General features: G+C 46.9%; 1 protein-coding gene across 1 annotated transcript in view; it reads left to right on the top strand.

The window, feature by feature from the left end:
* The window catches only part of SLC25A48 (solute carrier family 25 member 48), a 48,116-nt gene that overhangs the window by 27,403 nt on the left and 12,348 nt on the right, over positions 1-8,365 (top strand). The window lies entirely within an intron of this gene.

Here is an 8,365-nt window from a genome sequence, read left to right as displayed (position 1 = left end):
GCAGCTCACTGGCCCATGTGGGAATTGAACTGGCAACCCTGTTGCTCAGAGCTTGCGCTCTAACCAACTGAGCCACCTGCTGCCTCCAAGGATCTTTTGATTTTTAAGAGAAGGCAGAACGCTAGGTTTTCCTCTGGAGTCTCTCAATTGGAAATCATCAGATAATGCAGTTAAAAACAAAGCTGAACACAACCAAACCAATGTAACACCGTGCAGCCCGAAGCACCATGTAAACTGGACAGTGTGTGGCTGGGGCTGGCTGCAAGCCTGATGTCTCTGCTCTGGGTCAGGCCTGCTCAGCATGGTGACTGGGCTGAGATGGGCATTTCTGGGCAGCCTTGAGTAGGGCTTATGGGATTGCTTGTGGCTTTGTGGCTTTATCCCAGAATTGCTAGCCCACTTCCTGGATGATAACAATGAGCCATGAGCAACTACACCCATGTCTGAAGCCGGGTGTTAGACGCCTCTGGCGTCTTTGTTTTGGGGCAGTGACAGGTGGACTGGCAGGTCGAGGTGACAGCTCAGCTCACCTGGTTGGGGGATTTGCAAATATAAAACCAGCAAGTTCATCCTGATTGTCTATCGGTGGTAACGCGTGGCTGAAAATGTACAAAATACAGAACATTGACTGTAGAGGGAGAAGGTGCCCATCCAGCCCAACACAGTCACTGTTAGCATATCAATGTGTTTCTTTTTTATTTTCTATATACATAGATTAAGTATTTTAGGAAGTTGTACTCATGTTACATAGACAGTTTCATATCCTGTTTTTAACTCAACATAACAGGAACATTTTTTATATTATTAAAATAGAATACAAAATGATTTTAAATAGATTGGTAATATTTATAAAAGATGTTCAGTATTCCATCAAATACATGCATGTGGACACACACACACACACACACACACACACACACACACACACTGAGAAGTATGATGCAGTGTGGTAAGAATTCACTTTCTAGAGTTAGACTACCTGCTTCTATCCTACCTCCACCACTGTCAAGAAAGTCTGGACAACTCACCTAACATGACCAAGCCTCAGGTTACTCATTTGCAAAGCAGGTATAACAACAGTAGCTACTTCATACTTGGGATGGGGCGGGATGATGTATTACTCAAGGAGGTCTTAGGCCAGTGCCTGGCACACTGAGAACGTGAGATTAGTGTGAGCTATTATACAACTTTAGTAAGCTTATTATTTAACAGTCACCCTAGTGATAAAACATTTAGGTTGTTTACAGTTTTTCCTCTTTTAAAATAGTGATGTGATCAGCAAATGTGTCCATAAAAAGTTGCCTTCACTTAGAATTATTTCTCTAAATGTGTGGGCTCTTTGATTCATGAGTGGGTCAAAGGCAATGGTCATTTTTAAGATTCTTGGTACATATTGTGAAATTGTTATACAGAAGGGTTTTACCAAACTACACTGAGAGTTGCTGAAGTTGAGAGGGAATTTCTGTTTGTCACCGACTACCATTGCATATAAAACGGCTGTTATCCCTCATATAAACTCTTCCATCTTAACTGACATTTTCTCCTGGGGCCTCTGCTACTTGGCAAATAACTAAGAGCTGGCCTGAGGGCAGCCGGATGTGACCTTGATGGGAAAATGCCTGTGAAGAAACCCTCCCTTTTAAAGCCACCATTACACTTTGCATAGACATGAGCCCCACTGGGTGCCCTGCTGGGCCTGAGATGGAAGTCAGGGCTGTGGTCCCTCTGCTGCCTGGGTCAAGTCACATCCTGGAGGCAGATGGCCAATGACATTTACTGCTCCCCCATCTGGGAGCTTTCAGGTCTCTGTTTGCATTAAGAGCCTAATTAATGTGCAGATCACAAGGCCCTCCAAATCACCAGAGGGCAGAGCTGGGGGGTTCGAGGAGGGCTGGGCCTTAACTCTTCTGACCATCCTAGTGACTTCACCAGGCCCAGCTGGAGGCGCAGGGCTGACTGTCACCTATGCGTGAATTCACTCTTTGACTGCCCTGAGCCACGCAGACCCGGTAAATCAGAGGTATTCAGACCACAGCCCCTGCCTTCAGGGTGCACACAATCTGGTGGGGAGTCAGATGTGTAGAATGGGAAGGGCCCATGGAAGGCTCTGGAACCTCGGAGTCTGTGCAGATCAGGAAGGCTACAGAGTGGAAGTGGCTGTTGACTGGGTCTTTGAATACTGGCTAGGCTTTGGAGATGGGGTTGTGGGGATGGAGAGGTGTTTCAGACTGAGGAACCATGTAGGGAAAGAGTCCATGGCAGAAAAGCGAGCGTGTCGCAGGACATGGAAGTGGTTAAGTCAGTGCAAACACACAGTACAGGGAGGGAAGATGCGGGTGGGTTGTGAAGAGCATGGCTTTCTTAGCTGAGGATGGGCTTAGGTGCTGTTTGACAGGCAGTGAAGCGTTCGGGACACCAGAATGACCCAGGCAGAGCCATGTGGTGGGAAGATGGATCTGGTCTTCGGAAGACATGGGAATGGCAGAGTTGGGGTGGGAATTTGGAGCCTGCTGCCACAGACCAGGTGACAGGCCAGGAATATGTGACACAGGGCTGTGGAAGCGGGGAAAATGGCACCCTGAAGAGGCATTGATGACATAGAACTAACAGTCCAAGCAGGAGAGAAGAAAGTGTCAAAAATGACCCGAGGTTTCCAAACCTGAGTGATTGTGAGGGGGGAGGTGGAACCCCCTACACAGGGAATTAGGTAGCAAAGAAAGTGTGAGACAGCACTTGGCGTAGGTGATCTAGACGTGCTTATTGACACTGCTGCTGATTTGGAACCGGGTTGGAGGGACAGGTTGGAGTGAGAACATGATGAGCTGGGCTCGGTGTGTGTTGTGTGAGGTGCTTAGGCTGCCGCTGGAATGCCAGGGAGGGTGGTATAGAAAGGGGACGGACAGACATAGCAATAATGGTTGAAGTCATGACATTAGGTGCAAATGGCAGGTGAGCTGCAAAAAAGAAGAGGGTAGACACCGATAAGAATATAGTAAAAAAAGTCTGGGAAGGACCTGAGTGCCGTAATGACACTCACAGCTGTATGTAACAGTTTTTGAGCCCATACAACATGCATTGCGCCAACCCACATCCCGTAATTAAATCATAACTCTACAAAGTAGGCACTTTCGTTCTTTTTACTTTACAGGTAGGGAAACTGAGGCTCAGCTTATGTGACCTGTCTGTGCTCACTCAACTGCCCCTGGAAACAGGGTCCTGAGAGCCTTGTGTCACCAAAGTAGGGGGCAGGAACTTCAGTGAAGAGGGGAGAATTGCTGAAGTTGGGGACAGAGACCAAGGGGTGGAGAAGGAAAAAGCCTTTTCCAAATTGAGAGAGGAGAAGGAATGAGACAATTTAGACAGGATTTTGAGGGAAAGAGGAAGGAAGTTGGAGGAGTTTCCTCAGAAGGCCTGGCTCTACCCATGTTCAAGATCATCTGACTTGAATGAAGGGGACAGAGCGTGGCCAGGATTTGAAAAGGAAAACATCCTAATTTCTGGACATGCTAGGAGGACAGAAGATGGGCTGGATGGTCATAGCAGAGAGGTTAGCTGAGGGGTGGATTTGGGCAGGCGAGATCATTAACTACACACCGAAACACATTTCCCATTCGAGCCCAAGAATCCATATGGTGACAAATGGGGTGAAACCATTTGTCCAGTTTCCCTGAATCTTCAGAAATGTCTGTCTGGGAACGTCACCAACTGTGCCTCAAAGGCCTTCAGTACATCAGTTGATCTCTTTGGCAACATAGTTTTATTGTTACCATAAAGATGTGTGACTGCCAAGAAAAACTCTTCCCCAGGGAGATTGGCCTTGGGGAGAAGCAGCCCTTCTGATACAATGGATTTTCCAAGACTTCCTTCATGCAGGACAGGAAATATTGATGCTAAGTTCCCTGAGGGAAAGCCTTCGTGGGAAGGCAGGCACCTTGAAGCATGACAAGAAGCAGACCAGCTGGAACCATACAGCCTGGGCCTTCTTCTCGAGTAGGCTGTGGGCTGCCAATAGGAAACAAGGGCTGGAGCAACGGCAGCCCAGCAGTGGGGGAGGCTTGTAGAGTGGCCAGGCGTGGAGCCACGTAGTTCAACAAGAGTCCTTGAATTCTGGACGTTTTGACTGAGTCCTTTTTCAAACTGTAGTCCCACGTAGCTACTAGAGATTAATAAAGGTACACATAACATAACACATCATTGTGCAAGTTACGTACATTGGTGACTCATTCGTTTGTTCTTGGATTCAATTGACAAGAGCAAGTATTGTCCTGATTCCTGGACTTGACACCAGTATTGGTAGTTCTTGGCCGCGTGTGGACATTCACAATCTCCCACAGTAGGCTTGGCAGCAGGCCACAGCTGCCCGAGGTTGGCAGGTCCGGCACTTCCAGAATCCGAGGTCACATCAGAACAGGGTAATAAAATTAGGAATGGTAACTATTTGCCTCGAGTAAAGTACATTTGCACAACATGCATTTTAGTAAAGTACATTTGCCAACGTTTTCACTTAGCTTTCACAAATGCCAAATGAGGTGGACAGGCCACTTATTCTCCCCCTTTTGTAGACAATGAGGAAACTGAGGCCCAGTGTGGAGGAGTCCTATGCATGGGGTTGTACAGGAAATAGCACTGAGCAGCAAAGGAAATCCCAGTTGCTCCTAACCCAGGGTTCTTTCTACAAAACCATCTGCATACCTTGGACTGTTCAGATCATGATGAAACTGCTGGACCCTTTGGAAAGAGGAAGTGGACAAGAGTTTTCCAGTTGACAATATCCTGGCGAAGGGAACTTAGGGGTTATACCAGCCTGCTCAAACCCACACCACGGAGGTTACACCTGACCTGTCCGCTGGAGGATGGACATGCATGTTGTTGGATTCTTCCATAGCATCTTAGACCAGTGTGGTAGTGGACCATGGTTTGGGAGTTTTAGTATTTATAGTGTCTGGCACAAGGACCGGACAGGGCCAGGCTTGGATGAATGCTGAGTGTGGGAGGTGAAGCTTTGGGAGGCCCTGGCGCTGAGAGCTGCCTGATTAGACGCTCAAGTGTTCACTGAATGGATGTTGCAGCTCATGTGGCATGGTGTCAGGCACAAGGTTACAGTGCCCTGGGACATGCCACAATGATTTCTGTCACCAGGAAATTCACTGCATCCATTAGGGCAGAACACACTAAGAAAACAGCAGTCACCAGAATAAATCATAATCGGGGTACAGCCTCTGTCATGGGCTGGGGGCCCCCAGCTTCTTCTAAGAGTTCCTTTTTAATATATAAAATGGGTCCAACCAGTAGAACAGCAGCTATCCTTTCTGTGTCCGTGGATTAAGAGAACACACATGCCAGGAAGCTTACTATGGGTTATTAGAATAGTTAAGTACATTTTCTGTGTGTTTCCCACAATAGCACACACATGAGAAAAAAATGGCCATGATGTACGTAACAACCACCGCCTAAAAGAAAGATTTGCTTCTCATTGAGCAACACCTCATTGATGTCACAGAGTTCTTTTACCTTGAAAGGCAGGAGAGGAGGGTAGGTAGACTTGGAATCTTTGCTCTGCCTGAGTGGGCTGTGACCAAAACAGTTTGTCTCAAGTGTAAGATGTCATTTTCTCGGTAGGCTACGGTAACGCAAGTCATGCCATTGTCAAAACTCACCCACTGTGCAGTTAGGAGCTGCACCTTTTATGGAATGTAAATTATACCTCAATTTAAAAACAAACTAAAAAACAAGGATAGGAGGCCAGAGAAGGAGAAGACCACGGGCTCTTGAAAGTGATTGGTCTTCGTGGGACGAGAGGTGAGAACCAGGAGGAGGTGCGGCCAGGAATGCATAACCTCGACGTAATGACAAGGAAACATCAAACAAAGCCCAAATGAGGAAAGCTCTGTTTACAAGAAAGGAGGCAGTGTACTCTTAAAAATGTCAGTGTCATAAAAAAAACAAAGAAAGGCTGTGTTAAGACTAAGATTAAAGGAAGCTAAAGGGACATGACAACTCAATGCAGTACCTGATTAGACTGGCCCCTGACCTGGAGAAGGGGAGGAATGTTATAAATGTCATTATGAGATCAAGCGACAATGTGAGTGAAGACAGTACATTAGAGAAAACTATTGTCAGAGTAGGTTATGAAGCCGAAGACTGTACTGTGAGAAGACAATATCCCTATATCCCTATTCTTAGCAAACACATACTGAAGTATTTTGGAGTAAAGACCATGTTTGCATGTTACTCACCCTGAAATGGTTCAGGAAATAAACTTATGTATGTATATGTGAAGACAAATATGTATGTGTGTGCAAAAGAATTTCCTTACTGCTTACTTTGGGGAAAAAGGAAATAAAGTGCAGGTTTGGTTGTGGCTTGGGTCTTGCTGATAAGGCTGGTTCAAGGTTTGGCAAGTGCTTTCCCAGCATTGGCCTCTCCACACTGGGAGGACCTTATCAGTCACTGTCCTTCTATCTGTAACTCCTGAAAGCCGTGTCCAAACCTTAACTGACTCATGAAAACGTTGACTCCAGGTCGGGCCACTGTTGCCTGGAGATGAACACAGCCCAGGCAAGATTTTCGTGGGGACAGTGGCATCTGCTCAGTTCAGCTGCATGCACATGTTTGAGTGAGAAGCAGGTGGATGGGGAGAGAGCACACAAACCATAAAACAAATGATGTAAAATGTTAACAATAGGTGCATCTGGTTAAAGGGTATGTAAGCGTTTGGGGTTTTTTTGTATGATTTTTCTTTTTTGCACACATGAAATTGTTTCCAAATAAGTTTTGGTTTTTTGTTTTGTTTTGTAAATATTGAAGATGAGAGAGTTGAAAGGAGTTCCAAAGGCCTTGTCGTATCAGCTTGTGTCCAGAAGGCGCTGGCCGCCAATTCAGATTCGTGTCAGTATTCCAGGTGATGGTAGTCACCATGGCAATTATATTGCTTTAATACTCATAAATGGATCATTCTCAAACAATAAAAGCTAGGTTGCTCATGTAACAAACCTGGGAGAATGTGAGAGAATTTCCTTATTGCTCACCCTGGAAAGAAAAGGAAACAAGTTCAGGTTTTTTGTTGACAAAACTAGTTGCCAATTGGGCGAGTACTTTATTCAACATCTGTATCTCCAAACAAGCAGAATATTATCAGACACGCTCCTTCAATCAGTAACTTCTGAAAACCACATCATGTCCATAGTTAATTCATGAAAGCTTTGACTCCTGGGTCAGGTCACTGCACTTGGATGTGAGCATGGCCCAGGCAGAGGTTTTATGGTGGAACAATTATTGATACATCTATTTTGTCTAATGCCCAAACTCCCCAGGATGACCCCAGCAGTATCATAATGGATTTGGGAGAGGAAGGGGTGTCCAGTGACCTCCCAGTGGGCTTTCAAACACCACAGTGTCTGACCTCGCTCTGAGCTCAGGGGGCCCTGTGCCTAAGTGGCCACCAACTCTGCTCACTTCCTGTGGAATGCGCTAGAGAAGTGAATGGGACTCAGCCTCCTGCCCACACTGCAGCTGGCCTACCACACATGGCACCGATGACCCCCTCCCCCCCATGCCAAAGGAAAGGGCAGGATTAGTTTGTTCAAGCACACTTTCTATAGAAACCTCGCCCTTGACCTCAGCTACTTTGGGGCTGTGTGAAAGGACAGGCTGCACTTTACTCCCAGATCCCCAGTTTGGACTGTGGAGTCATGAACCTGAATATTTTGTCCTGACATTTCCTCCAATAAAGATGGACCTCCATGGGGGACTTGGAAGTTCAGCTCTGTAGTGAAAGTCATCTGCCTCTTTGGCAGCATGTGTAAAACCGAATTGAGATGGCACATATTGGGAATTAAACCGACCGAGTGCTCAGCGTCCCTGTTGGCAGAGTGCGGTCACAGGCCTGCTTCACTCCATCTCTTTCCTGGACATGTCACGTTAGTTCTTCAAGAAGGCAAAAAGTTGAAATAAATGTCTCTTTTTTCTGCACGGGGACTAGGAGGTCTCTCTGGCTGTGAGTTAAAGCGATGCTAAAGGGTCCGTAGCAGAGATGCGCATCAGAGAGGGAGACGGGGGAGCTAGGTGGGAGGAGTAAATGGGGAGACAGAGTCACTGCTTGCTGGCTGCCTACACCCTTAGAAGAAGCTACAGACATAACCCATGACCTGCCAGCAGAGACCCCAGAGGTCAGACAAGGAGACAGCAACCCTGCACCCCTGGACTTTGAGGGACCCATGGCACCAGGGTTGCCTGACAGCTGTTTCAGGGCACAGCCCGGCAGGGCTGGAGTGAGTCAGTGAGAACATGTCCAGCCCTCCAACCAGTGTGTCCTGCACACGACTCATGCCAGTCACCGGGTCTCAGTAATCTGTGGACACTTTGC

The sequence above is a fragment of the Hipposideros armiger genome, unplaced genomic scaffold (assembly GCF_001890085.2).
Source record: "Hipposideros armiger isolate ML-2016 unplaced genomic scaffold, ASM189008v1 scaffold_66, whole genome shotgun sequence".
NCBI classification, from domain to species: domain Eukaryota; kingdom Metazoa; phylum Chordata; class Mammalia; order Chiroptera; family Hipposideridae; genus Hipposideros; species Hipposideros armiger.
The sequence above is the reverse complement of the archived record's forward strand: the minus strand, read 5'-3'. Positions and strand labels throughout refer to the sequence as shown.